At 47.4% G+C, this 14,653-nt stretch overlaps 1 long non-coding RNA gene across 1 annotated transcript in view; it reads right to left on the bottom strand.

Moving 5' to 3' along the window:
* LOC108286552 overlaps positions 1-14,445 on the bottom strand; it is a 20,231-nt gene extending 5,786 nt beyond the window's left edge. The window contains exon 1 of the long non-coding RNA XR_001817964.2: positions 14,268-14,445. This is a non-coding gene — a long non-coding RNA (uncharacterized LOC108286552). The remainder of the gene's footprint in view (positions 1-14,267) is intronic.
* Positions 14,446-14,653: the final 208 nt, after the last annotated feature.

Here is a 14,653-nt window from a genome sequence, read left to right as displayed (position 1 = left end):
AGCTCACTGCAGCCTCAAACTAATGGGCTCAAGAGATCCTCTTGTCTCGGGTTCCCAAGTACCTCAGACCACAGGCATATGCCATCATGCCTGGCTATTTTTTTTTTTAATTATTTTTTATAGAGATGGGGTCTTGCTGTGTTGCCCAGGCTGGACTCTAACTCTTGGCCTCAAGCACTCCACCTGCCTCGGCCTCCCAAAGTGCTGGGATTATAGGCATGAACTGCTGTGCCTGGCCCCAAGAGACGTTTTTTCACCTTACCAAAGTCACCAGCTGATGGGAGGTGGGGGTGAGGGTAGCGGTGGCTTTGAGGACTCTGCAGTCACCACGATGCACTCCTTCCATCTCACTTTCATCAGGCTCCTAAAGCCGCACCCTAAGCCATGCCAGGTTTCCTGCTATTTCTCAGGCTGGCCCGACACCATCACGACTCCACATGTGTGTCCAGGTCTGGCTCCAGGTTCTCCTTCCAGGGCTCTCTCCCTGCTTCTTTTGAACTCCTCCTCATACAAGAGGCTCCAGATGACTGCTGCCTCAGACGCCAGGCCTGATGTCCTGCCAGAATACAAGCTTCAAGCACTGAATTATGGCTTCAGGGGCCGGCTCCTGATCCTCACCCTCAGAACCTAGTTCTGAATGAGTGAGCATGTGAGTGGTTCTATTTTTTTTTTTTTTTTGCATATACACAGGGTCTTGCTATGTTGCCCAGGCTGGTCTCAAACTCCTGGCCTCAGGTGTTCCTCCACAGCCTCCCAAAGTGCTGGGATGATCGACTTTTTATAACCTCAAGCTTAGCTCAGCTCCAACAGAGCAGGCAGCCAAGGGATGTTGGTTGAATAAATGAACAAACCAAGTAATGTTTTTATACCTCACAAATACTGGTCAACAGTATTACCTTTCAAAAATCATTGATTATATCATAATCTCAAAAATTTAGGTCACTGATTAGATTACAAACACATAATTTTGATTGTAACCTAAAATTTATCATTTTAACCATTTTGTAAGTGTGCAATTCAGTGACATTAATGATATTCACATTATTGGCCAGGCGCAGTGGCTCACACTTATAATCCAGCACTTTAGGAGACCAAGACTGGCAGATCCCTGAGGCCAGGCATTAGAGACCAGCCTGGCCAACACGGCAAAATCCCATCTCTACTCCAACACAAAAATTAGCTGGGCATGGTGGCATGCACCTGTAATCCAAGCTACTCGGGAGGCTGAGGCAGGAAAATCACTTGAACCCGAGAGGCAGAGGTTGCAGTGAGCCGAGATCGCACCACTGCACTCTAGCCTGGGCGACAGAGCAAGACCCTGTCTCAAAAAAAAAAAAAAAAAAAAAGATAAGAAAAAGGATATTCACATTGGTGTGCAGCCATCACCACCATCTATCTTCAAATATTTTCATCTTAAACTGAACCTTTGTTCCCAGTAAACCCTAACTCCTCACCCCTTCCCTCCATTCCCTGACACATCATTCCATTTTCTGTCTCCATAGGTGACTCTTCTGGGTCCCTCCTGTAAGTGGAATTACACAACACTGTCCTTTTGTGTCTGGCTTATTTCACTTAGCACAGTGTCCTCAAGGTTTATTCATCGTACAGCCTGTCTCGGAATTCTGTAATTTTTAAGATACTCACTGGATCAACTAAAAATGCTGATGAGCTCCTGCTGCAGGCAGGGTCTGTCCTCACTACTCCAACTAAAAAAGCAAATGACAGAGTCTCTGCTCGAAGGTGTCCGCCAAACAACGTCACTTTTGATTTTTCTTTTCTTTTCTTTTTTTTTTTTTTTTTTTTTGAGACTTCTGGAATCTGTCTGTCTTCTGCAATTAATAGGTTGACCTGGAGAGACAGTCTACAGTCTACAGGCTAGTGTGGGAAGCCATTTTCAAAGGTGAAGAGGAAGGCAGATAGGCCAGGTATATTGGCTGCCTCTCATCTAGTAGCATGGGACCCCTTAAAAGTGACATTGGCCAGGTGCAGTGGCTCACGCCTGTAATTCCAGCACTTTGGGAGGCCAAGGCAGAAGAATTGCTTGAGCCCAGGAGTAAAGACCAGTCTATAGTGAGACATAGTGAGACCCCATCTCTACAAAAAATGTATATATATAAATTAGCCAGGTGTGGTGGTGGGCGCCTGTAGTCCCAGCTGCACAGGAGGCTGAGGCAGGAGAATCTTTTGACCCTGGGAGGCAGAGGTTAGAGTGAGCCGACATCACGCCACTGCACTGTAGCCTAGATGACAGAGAAAGACTCCATCTCAAAAAGCAAACAAGCAAAAATGTCTTTCAGGGGCACGGTAGCTGACGTCTATAATCCCATAACTTTGGGAGGCCAAGGTATGAGAATCACTTGAAGCTAGCAGTTCAGGACCAGCCCAGGCAACATACCAAGATACTGTCTCTATAAAATTTTTTTTAAATGTAACCAGGCCAGGCATGGTGACTCATGCCTGTAATCCCAACACTTTGGGAAGTTGAGGTGGAAGCACCAGACCAGCCTGGCCAACATGGTAAAACCCTATCTCTACTAAAAACACAAAATTAGCCAGGCATGGTGATAGGCACATGTAATCCCAGCTACTCGGGAGACTGAGGCATGAGAATTGCTTGAACCTGGGAGACAGAGGTTGCAGTGAGTGGAGATTGAGCCACTGCATTCCAGCTAGGCAACAGGGAGACTCTGTCTCAGAAACAAATAAATAAACGATAATTAACCAGACCATAGGACTGCAGTCCCAGCTACTCAGAGAGGCTGAAGAGGGAGGATCTCTTAAAACTAGGGGTTCAAGGCTGCAGTGAACCATGATCCCACCATTGCACTCACTCCAGCCTGGGTAACAGAGTGAGACCCTGCCTAAAAAAAAAAAAAAAATTAGTTGGATGCAGTGGCTCACACCTGCAATCCCAGCACTTTGGGAGGCTAAGGGAGGAGAATCAATGAGGTCAAGAGATCGAGACCATCCTGGTCAACATGGTGAAATCCCATTTCCACTAAAAATACAAAAATTAGCTGGGCGTGGTGGCATGTGCCTATAATCCCAGCTACTCAGGAGGCCAAAGCAGGAGAATTGCTTAAACCAGGGAAGCAGAGGTTGCAGTGAGCTGAGATTGCACCACTGCACTCCAGCCTGGGTGATAGATCGAGACTCCATCTTTAAAAAAAAAAATTATTTTTGGGGGGTTCATCTCCTTTGAAAAGCTTTTCTTGAGAGATCATTAATTGACTCATGATAAAGTGTTAGAAACAGTGTCAAATGGATCTTGAAGAGTTCATGACCCTGCCCAATGCAGGCATCTCTGTCTGCATCTGCTTGTATATTCCAGGGATACAGAAATCAGAGTCCCAGGAAGCCTGTCCTGTGGCTGCACAGCTCCTAGAAAGCTCCTCCCCCTCCCTATATGGCTCTGGGAGCAAAAGTGCTCTTGCTTCAAGGCAGTCTCGAAAGCCCCCCAAGCACCTCTCCTGAGAACCCCAGCTCTCCCAGGTCTTCCTTGCAGCCTTTCTTTTTTTTTGAAACAGGGTCTCACTCTGTCACCCAGGCTAGAGAGCAGAGCCAATGTGGCTCACTGCAGCCTCAACCTCCTGGGCTCAAGGAGAGATTCTCCTGCCTCAGCCTCCTAAGTAGCTCGGACCACAGGTGTGCACCACCACGTCCAGCTAATTCTTTTTTTGGGGGGGGTGGGGGGGTGGAATTTCACTCTTGTCACCCAGGCTGGAGTGCAGTGGTGCAATCTTGGCTCACTGCTAACTCCACCTCCTCCCGGGTTCAAGTGATTCTCCTGCCTCAGCCTCCTGAGTAGCTGGGATTACATGCACCCGCCACCACACCCAGATAATTTTTGTATTTTTAGTAGAGGTGGGGTTTCACCTTGTTGGCCAGGCTGGTCTCAAAACTTCTGAACTCAGGCAATCTGTTCACCTCAGCCTCCCAAAGTGGTAGGATTACAGGTACGAGCCACCGCACACAGCCCCAGCTAATTCTTAAAATTTTTATAGAGATGGGGTGTCACAATGTTGCCTAGGCTGGTCTCGAATTCCTGGGCTCAAGCAATCTTCACATCTCAGCCTCCAGAAGTGCTGGGATGGTTATATCCGAGCAAGTTGCATGGAAAGCGCCATACTCTGAAATCTGATTGTGAGTCCTTTATTGCCGGCGACCTAGAGTCAGCTCATGCTCAAAATCTCTCTCTCAGCCCTGTGATTTCCTTTTATATGTTGCTCAGAGTAAGTGGGGAAGCGGCAGGGGAGGGGGTGCAGTAAGGCAGAATTTTACAGAAGCAGAACAAGCAAGTTAGGGAGAAGGCTGGTAAGTAGGAGGCAGGAGTCTCCCATGACTGTTGATTAACTAAGGAGGGTATACAAGTGGTTTCCATGATTGCTGGTTACCAAGAGGGGCGTTTCCGTACTTTCCGTAGGATCAATCAAGGGGATATTCACAATAGCAAGTGGGCTTGTCAAGCAGGATATGGTTACAATGGTTATATGTTTCTATGGTTCTAAGCCCAACATGTCCCAGCACCATGTGACCCAGGTATGCACTCGAGGGAGGAATGGCGGGGTGGGGTGGGGGAAGGCAAGATGGAGTCAGTCAGGCTCACTTCTAAGATGGAGGTAGTTTGGTTCACCTCAGGACAGGTGTGAACTGCCATGTCCGGCCTGGCCTGCCTTTCAGACTGTCTAGGATGCCTCTGACTGGCCCACTGCAAACCAGCAGTAAGACCTCTGCCTGTGTGTGACAAAACTGCAAAGACAAAGTGTGGCGTCCCAGTTATTTTTGTGCATGCACCCACACACTGACATAGCCTAGTAACCCAGAGAAATCAAAAGGCTTCCAAGTGAGGGAATACGATAGTCCCAAGGGCCATTGCCATTGTGTGAGTGTGCCACTCCTGAATGCCAGTGCCTGTGATTCCGAGTCCATTCTCACAGTGGGTAGGCAGCACGGTTTGGATGCTTGTGGAAATAAAGAACAGAGGAAGCTTAGCCACAGCACCAGCCCTCAAAGGAGCCTTGGGAAAGTCAAAACACCTAAGCTGTGCAGGGAAAGCAAGGGTCCCAGGACAGCAAGGCCCCCCAGGCACTGGAACCAGAAGGCCGTGGGAAACCCAAGGCTTTTCAGAGAACAGCCTGCCGGGTAGACCCCCAGACAACAGTCATTCATGGGCCCCCTCCCCAGTGCTCTGCCAGTAAAGCCACTCACCTCCCTTCTCATGCTCTGCCTCTTCTCATCCATGTCTTGGCTTCTCCTGTCCTACCATGGTTGGTACTACATTTTCTGGTCCCCTAGGGCAGGGCTGTCAAGCCTGGGCTTCACCAAGGCCACTGGCCACTGTTGCTCAGGGAACAGCCTGACAAGGTGCATCAGAAGCTGGAGACATGGCGGCTTCTCTCAGCAGGGACCATAAGCACAGCCAGCCTGTGGCTGACCTGTGTGGGACACCCAGGGGGGCCCAAGAAGGCGTTCACTGCAATAGAACACAGCCTTCCTGGCTGTCATATCCCCCAGACAGCAAATTGGCTTGATTGTGATATCCAGATGGAGGGAACATGGTGAGAATCACCCCACGTGACCAGCTGCTCTTGATGGTGATCATTTTGGCTGTTGAATCGAGCTCCAACCCCAAATATCAGCCCCATAATTGTCCATCTACCATTTCACCTTTGCCTCTCTGGGGCTTCCAGTTTCCTGCATTAAAATAAAAAATGCAGCCAGGTGCAGTGGCTCACGCCTGTAATCCCAGCACTTTGGGAGGCTGAGGCAGGTGGATCACCTGAGGTCAGGAGTTCAAGACCAGGCCGGCCAACATAGTGAAACCCCATCTCTACTAAAAATACAAAAAATTATCTGGGCGTGGTGGTGGATGCCTGTAATCCCAGCTACTTGGGAGGCTGACACAGTAGAATAACTAGAACCCAGGATGCAGACGTTATAGTGAGCCGAGATCACAGCATTGCACTCCAGCACGGGCAACGAGAGTGAAACTCCATCTCTAAATAAATAAATAATGCTATTTGGGAATAAATTTAACAAAAGATATGCAAATCTTCTCTACTGAAATCTAGAACACATTATTGAAAGAAATGAAAGAAAATCTAAATAAGCCGGGCGCGGTGGCTCACGCCTGTAATCCCAGCACTTTGGGAGGCCGAGGCAGGTGGATCACGAGGTCAAGAGATTGAGACCATCCTGGTCAACAAGGTGAAACCCCGTCTCTACTAAAACTACAAAAAATTAGCTGGGCGTGGTGGCGCATGCCTGTAATCCCAGCTACTCAGGAGGCTGAGGCAGGAGAATTGCCTGAACCCAGGAGGCGGAGGTTGCGGTGAGCCGAGATCGCGCCATTGCACTCCAGCCTGGGTAACAAGAGCGAAACTCCGTCTCAAAAAAAAAAAAAAGAAAGAAAGAAAATCTAAATAAATGATGAAATATACCACGTTCACGGATGGGAAGATTCAATATTGTTAAAATGTCAATTGTCTCAAATTGATCTACAGACTCAATGTAATCCCAAGTAAAATTCCAGAAGGCAGCCTGGCATGGTGGCTCATAACTGTAATCCCAGCACTTTGGGGGGCCAAAGCAGAAGGATCACGTGAGCTCAGGAGTTTGAGACCAGCCTAGGCAACATGGCAAAACCCCATCTCCACAAAAAAATGGAAGTATTAGCCAGGCATGGTGGAATGAGCCTGTTGTCCCAGCTACTCAGGAGACTGAGGTGGAAGGATGGCTTGAGCCCAGGAGGCGGAGCCGATAGTGACTATGATCCTGCTACTGCACTCCAGCCTGGTGACAGAACAAGACCCTCTCTCAAAAAAAATTTAAAAATTTTAAAAAATATCAGAAGGCTTTTTTTTAGAAATTGGCAAGCAGATTCTAAAATGTAAGTGAAAATGAAAAAGACCTAGAATAGCCAAAATAATCCTAAGAAAAAAAATTCAGGCTGGGCCCAGTAGCTCATACCTATAATCCTAGCCAGCACTTTGGAAGGCTGAGACCGGCGGATCACCTGAGGTCGGGAGTTTGAGACCAGCCTGACCAACATGGAGAAATCCCATCTCTACTAAAAATACAAAACTAGCCAGGCATCGTGGTGCATGCCTGTAATCCCAGCTACTCAGGAGGCTGAGGTAGTAGAATCACTTGAACCTAGGAGGCAGAGGTTGCAGTGAACCGAGATCACGCCATTGCACCCCAGCCTGGGCAACAAGAGTGAAATTCTGTCTCAAAAAAAGAAAAAGAAAAATTCAGAGCACTTACACTGGCTGATTTTGAGGCTTACTATAAACAGCAGTAACTAAGACCGTTTGGTAGTGGAATTAGGATACACAAAATAGAATCAATGGAGCAGAAAACAGAGTCTAAAAATAGACCTACGTAAACACAGCCAACTGATTTTCAACAAATGTGCCAAGGTAATTCAATGGAGAAAGACATGGGCTTTCAACAAATGAGCTATGCTAGGTTCAGTGGCTCACGCCTGTAATCCCAATATTTTGGGAGGCTGAGACAGGCGGATCACAAGGTCAAGAGATCGACACCATCCTGGCCTACATGGCGAAACTCTGTCTCTACTAAAAATACAAAAATTAGCTGGGTGTGGTGGCGCACACCTGTAGTCCCAGCTACTCAGGAGGCTAAAGCAGAAGAATCACTTGAACCCAGGAGGCAGAGATTACAGTGAGCCGAGATCATACCACTACACTCTAGCCTATCTCAAAAAAAATGAACTCGAATAATTGTCTTTTTGTAAGGAAAAACAAATTATCTGTTTGTAAGGAAAACAAATGAACCCCAACTTCTCATATCGTACCAAAAACTTAAACTGAAAGGGACCCAAGACTTAAATGAAAAATTAAATTCATACAGCATCTAAAAGAAAACACAGGAAAATATCTTCACAACTTTGAGATGTGCAAATATTTCTAAGGCAAAACACAAAAAGCATTCCGTAAAAAATTAATAAACTGAAATCCATCAAAATTTTAAATTTTGAGTATAGTCATCAGAATGGCTACAATTAAGCAGGCTGACAACACCAAATGTTGGCAAAAATGTGGAGTAACTAGAACCGTCATATATTGTTGATGGGAGCGTAAAATGATAAAACCACTTTGGAAAACAGTCTACCAGTTTTCTGTGCAGTTTTTTGTTTTTTTGTTTTTTTGTTTTTTTTTGAGACAGGGTCTCTTTCTGTTGCCCAGACTGGAGTGCAATGGTGCAGTCACTGCTCATTGCAGCCTCAACCTCCTGGGCTCAAGTCATCCTCCTGCCTACACTTCCCAAGTAGCTGGGACTACAGGCATGTGTGCCACCATGCCCAGCGATACTTTTCTTTTCTTTTTTTTTGAGACAGAGTCTCACTCTGTTTTCCAGACTGGAGTGCAATGGTGCAATCTTGGCTCACTCCAACCTCTGCCTCCCAGGTTCAAGCTATTCTCCTGCCTCAGCCTCCCAAGTAGCTGGGACTACAAGTGTGCACCACCATGCTTGGCTAATTTTTATATTTTTAGTAGAGATGGGGTTTCACCATGTTGGTCAGGCTGGTCTCAAACTCCCGACCTCAGGCAATCTGCCAGCCTCAGCCTCCCAAAGCGCTGGGATTACAGGCATGAGCCACTGGGCCCGGCCTTTCTTTTTCTTTTTTGTAGAGATAGCATCCCACTATGTTGCCCAGGCTGGCCTTGAACTCCTGTGCTCAAGCAATCCTCCTGCCTCAGCCTCCCAAAGGAGGCATGTGAACTACTGTACCCAACCTGGTTTCTTTATCAAACTAGAAAGTAAAATCCTATTACCCAACAATTCCATTTCTTTTTTTTTTTTTTTTTTCAGCAATTCCATTTCAAATGTCCATGAAAAGCCTTGTGGAAGATTATTGTGATAGTCAAAAAATGGAAGTGGCCCCTGTTGTCTGTCTATAAGAAAACGGATAAACTGAGGTAAAGTCACATATAAGGGAAAGGCAAAGGGTGCTGTCACGGCGACACAGACAAACCTCAAAGACAATGCTCAGCCGGGCATGGTGGCTCATGCCTGTAATGCCAGCCCTTTGGGAGGCCAAGGTGGGCAGATCACCTGAGGTCAGGAGTTTGAGACCAGCCTGGCCAACGTGGTGAAAACCTGTCTCTACTAAAAATACAAAAATTAGCCAGGCGTGGTGGCAGGTGCCTATAGTCCCAGCTACTTGGGAGGCTGAGGCAAGAGAATCACTTGAACCCAGGAGGCAGAAGTTTCAGTGAGCCAAGATTGCACCACTGCACTCCAGCCTGGGTCACAGAGTGAGATGCCATCTCAAAAAAATAAAAATAAAAATAAAATAACAAATAAAAATTAAGAATACATAATATTGATTATATGGTAAGTAAACTACAATAAAAAAAAAAAAAAAAAGAGCCCCTGAAATGAAAGGAATAAAAACAACACAGGCAGAAAGGAAGGGAGACAGGGAGAAAAGGAAGGCCAGCATGTGCTATTTCAGGGGTGGAAAATCGCCCACTAAACACCACAGGTATCCCCAGTAGGTTGCAGCAAATTCCTCTCCATAGGGACCAAGCTGTGCCCAGGATCACACCACAGCACTGCAACTATCTGGCATGCTCACCAGTCAGTCCTCATGACCTGCGGCAGGGTACACTCTATCCTGCAGAGACGACCCAGCTGTCACCCTATCCTCCTTGCTGAAGAAGGGGCCCTGTGGGGCTGCAGCCTGTCAGCTTTGGGCTGGCCCATCCCTTCACAGGCCCCTGAATCTGAGCTCACGCCCTGGGAGTCGCTTACCAAGCAACTTCGTCATGGCAAGTTGCCCTCCGGGGTAGATTTTCCTGCTGCATGAGACAGATGATATCTGGTGAGCCTGGCGGTTCTATTTCTCACTGTTAATCAGTAAATTGACATCCGATTTCACATTTCAGAAACCATTTGTTTTCAGCCAGAAGGCAGGCGGTGTCTGAGAGCAGCAAGGAATGTGAAGTTTGGTGGTGCACAGCGCATCCAGCACTGGGAAGGAGACCTCAGGCCAAGGCCACCAGGTCAGGACACCTGAGCAATGAATACTCTGTCTCCTTGCCCAAAGACACTTAGCATGATGTAGGTTAAAAACAGCCAAATCGGCCAGGCACTGTGGCTCACTCTCGTAATCCTAGCACTTTGGAAAGTCGAGTTGGGCGAATCATGAGGTCTGGGGTTCGAGACCAGCCTGGCCAACATGGTGAAATCCCATCTCTACTAAAAATACAAAAATTAGCAGGACATGGTGGTACATGCCTGTAACCCCAGTTATTCAGGAGGCTGAGGCAGGAGAATCACTTGAACATGGGAGGCAGAAGTTGCAGTGAGCCAAGATCGAGCCACTGCACTCCAGCGTGGGTGACAGAGTGAGACTACATCTCAAAAAAAAAAAAAATGGAGGAACGTCACAGCTCTGCCAACCTATGACACCTATGTAAGATTGGGGTGGATAAGAGTTTTGTAGAAGAAAGAAGACAGACTGGGGTCAAACTGGGGACTTTCCAGGGAAAAAGAGGGCTCTCAGAGTAAAAGAGCAGAAGTAGAAATGTGCCCAGACCAAGGAGGGGCCTCTGTTTGACACAGACATGCTCACGGTCAAGGGCGGCAGCAGGAACCAAGACTGAGGAGCATCCAGATGGAGGGACTCAAGGAAGACTTCCTGGAGGAGGCAGTAGAGGTCTTAAATGATGGGAAGAATTTAGACACGTACAGATAAGCAGGCATGGCAGGGCTGGGGACGATACCTCACATCTGTAATCCCAGCACTTTGGCAGGCCTAGGTGGGCAGGTAACCTAAGGTTGGGAGTTCAAGACAAGCCTGGCCAACATGGTAAAACTCCATCTCTACTAAAAAAAAAATACAAAATATTAGCCAGGCATGGTGGTGAGCACCTGTAATGCCAGCTACTTGAGAGGCTGAGGCAGGAGAATCACTTGAACCCAGGAGGTGGACGTTGCAGTGAGCCAAAATCATGCCACTGCACTCCATCCTGGGTGACAAAGCAAGACTCTGTCTAAAAAAATAAAATAAGAAGCCATGGCAGGAGCTTTCTGAACGTGGTAACCTGGACAATGGCCTCCTCAGAGATGTCCAACTCCCAGTCCCCAAAACCTGTGAAGACATCATCTTATATGGTCAAAGGGACTTTGCAGATGTGATGAAGGATCTTGAGATTAGCCTGCGTTATTCAAGTGGGCCCAATTTAATCACAAGGACCCTGACAAGTGGGAGGCAAATAAGCAGAGTGAGTACCAGCAAGAGACTGGAGCCGTCTGAGGAAGGGGCCATGAGCCAAGAAATGCAGGCAGACCCTAGAAGTTGCAAAGGCAAGGAGAATGATTCTCTCTGAAGCCTCCAGAAGGAGAACAGATCTTCAAACACCTTGATTTTAACCTCATAAGACTCACTTCAGACTTCTGAGCTTCAGGACTGCAGAATAATAAACGAATGTGTGGGTTTTTGTTGTTGTTGTTGCTGCTATTGTTGTTTGAGACGGAGTCTTGCTCTGTGGCCCAGGCTGGAGTGCAGTGGTGTGATTTCGGCTCACCGCAACCTCTGTGTCCCAGGTTCAAGAGATTCTCCTGCCTCAGCCTCCTGAGTAGCTGGCAGCACAGGCGCCCTCCGACATGCCCGGGAAATTTTTGTATTTTTAGTAGAGACGTGGTTTTACCATGTTGGCCAGGCTGGTCTGGAACTCCTGACCTCACGTGATCCACCCGCCTGGGCCTTCCAAAGTGCTGAGATGACAGGTGTGAGCCACCACGCCCGCCCTTGTGTTTTGTTTTCAGCCACCACATTTGTATAACTTATTAACAGCAGCAGTGGGAACTATTACCCTGCAGAATTAGTGGAAATTCAATTCACACATCTCCTGTACACAGTCCCCTCCTCCATACCTCAGGTACATACATTTCCCTCCAGAGATTTCATTTCATCAGAAAGGGCTGGAATGCCCATGCATGTTTGCCAAATGTAGGTGCATCCACCACAACTCCATTCATTCATTCACCCAGCAAGTGACAGGAATGGAGCTAAGACCATGGTTCTTATCAACACCCCTGCCCTCAGAGAGCGCAGAGTCTAGGGGGGAACACAGACATGTCCACAGGTAGTTGCAACACAAGGAGATAAAAGCTTTTTTTTAAGCTCATCATCATCGGTCATTAGAGAAACGCAAATCAAAACCACAGCGAGATACTGTCTCACACCAGTTAGAATGGCAATCATTAAAAAGTCAGGAAACAACAGATGCTAGAGAGGATGTGGAGAAATAGGAACGCGTTTACACTGTTGGTGGAAGTGTAAATTAGTTCAACCATTGTGGAAGACGGTGTGGCGATTCCTCAAGGATCTAGAACAAGAAATACCATTAGACCCAGTAATCCCATTACTGGGTATATACCCAAAGGATTATAAATCATTCTGCTATAAAGACACCTGCACACATGTTTCTTGCAGCACCTATTCACAACAGCAAAGACTTGGAACCAACCCAAATGCCCATCAATGATAGACTGGATAAAGAAAATGTGGCACATATACACCATGGAATACTAGGCAGCCATAAAAAAGAATAAGTTCATTTCCTTTGCAGGGACATGGATGAAGCTGGAAACCATCATTCTCAGCAAACTGACACAGGAACAGAAAACCAAACACCGCATCTTCTTACTCATAAGTGGGAGTTGCACAACAAGAATACATGGACACAGTGAGGGGAACATCACATACTGGAGCCTGTAGGGGTGTGGGGGACAAGAGGAGGGGGAGCATTCAGATAAATACCTAATGTAGACGACGGGTTCATGGGTGCAGTAAACCACCATGGCATATGTATACCTATATAACAAGCCTGCACATTCTGCACATGTATCCCAGAACTTAAAGTATAATAATTTTTTTTAAAAGCTTTTTTTTGAGACAGAGTCTCACTCTGTTGCCCAGGCTGGAGTGCAGTGGCACGATCTTGGCACACTACAACCGCCACCTCTTGGGTTCAAGCAATTCTCCTGACTCAGGCTCACTGCAACCTCTGCCTCCTGGGTTCAAGCAATTCTCCTGTGTCAGCCTCCTGAGCAGCTGGGACTACACGTGCCTGACACCACACCCAGCTAAGAGATAAAAGCTTGATGAAGGTAGGCAAAGGAAAACGCGGCCCAGAAGAGCCAACGCATCCAGCTTCCCAGATGACAGAGTGTTGCGGTACAACACGTCTTACTCAGCTGAGCAAAGAGGTGAGAGAGAAAAGGGAATGCAATCAGATGGAACCATAATTTTTTCTTTTTTTGAGACAGTCTCACTCTATCACCCAAGCTGGAGCACAGTGCAATGACCACAGCTCACAGCAACCTTGAACTTCTGGGCTCAAGCAATCCTCCCACCTCAGCCTCCTGAGTAGATAGGCCTACAGGAACGTGTGCCCGGCTAATTTTTTTATTTTTGTTTTTTGTAGAGGCAAAATCTTGGACCTTGAACCCATGTTTACCAAATGGAGACTAGAGGAGGTTTGGGGAACTATGGACTACTTGGGTATGACCAGAACAGGGGCCAGAGGCTGGGGTAAGTGGTTCCTGATTACCAACTGCAGACAACTGCTGCATAGTGGCTTCTGGGGCCCCCTTCTTGGTCAAAGAAAAAAGCTGGCCAGGTGTGGTGACTCACACCTGTCATCCCGGCAGTTTGGGAGGCCCAGGTGGACGGATCACCTGAGATCAGGAGTTCGAGGCCAGCATCGCCAACATGGTGAAACCCCATCTCTACTAAAAGTACAAAAATTAGCTTGGTGGCATGCGCGTGTAATCCCAGCTACTCGGGAGGTTGAGACAGGAGAATTGCTTGACCCTGGGAGGCAGAGGTTGCAGTGAGCCGAGGTCACACCGCTGCACTCCAGCCTGAACGATAGAGTGAGACTCCATCTCCAAAAACAAAAGCAGATAAAACAGCCAGGGCAGGAAGGTTCACGGCAAAGACAGGGAAGGCTCTAGGGACTAGGGACACCCTTTCTACATAACCTGAAGCTATGTTCTCGTCATAAAGAGAAGCTCCAGGTAAAAAGAAATACTGGGCTGAGCACCTCTGCCCCTGTTTCTCCTGGGTGACACCTTTGCCTGGAATTTCTCTCGCTTCAAATGCCAGTGCCACTACCAGGGGCACCTCTGTGTGCACTGCTCCCCCGTCACACCCTGCACCAAGAGGCAACAAAACCTTTTCCTTGCCACCTTCACGAGTCAAATAAAGAGAAAGAGATTCCCACCTGGGAACAGCCTGACTTCTCAAGCTGGTTTCTGGTCCGAGACATTCCCAGATGGTTTGTATTCCAAATGAAATGAACGAGCCAACTGTATCATCAGAGCTGCATGCAGAAAACAGTCACGTCTTTGAGACAGCATTACCCATGGATAGTAACCGGATGATGTTTGGTCACATGGGTGAGAAAATCTGGGATGAAAAGAAGATGCCAGCCTGGGAAACACAGTGAGACCCCTATCTCCACAAAAAATGAACAAAAAATTACTTGGACATCTTGCACCTGTAGTCCAGCTACTCAGGAGGCTGAGCTGGGGGGAATACTTGAATCCAGGAGGTCAAGGCTACAGTGAGCTATGATTGCACCACTGCACTCCAGCCTGGGTGTCAAAG

Source organism: Cebus imitator, unplaced genomic scaffold, assembly GCF_001604975.1.
Source record: "Cebus imitator isolate Cc_AM_T3 unplaced genomic scaffold, Cebus_imitator-1.0 Scaffold322, whole genome shotgun sequence".
In the NCBI taxonomy this organism is placed as follows: Eukaryota; Metazoa; Chordata; class Mammalia; order Primates; family Cebidae; genus Cebus; species Cebus imitator.
The sequence above is the reverse complement of the archived record's forward strand: the minus strand, read 5'-3'. Positions and strand labels throughout refer to the sequence as shown.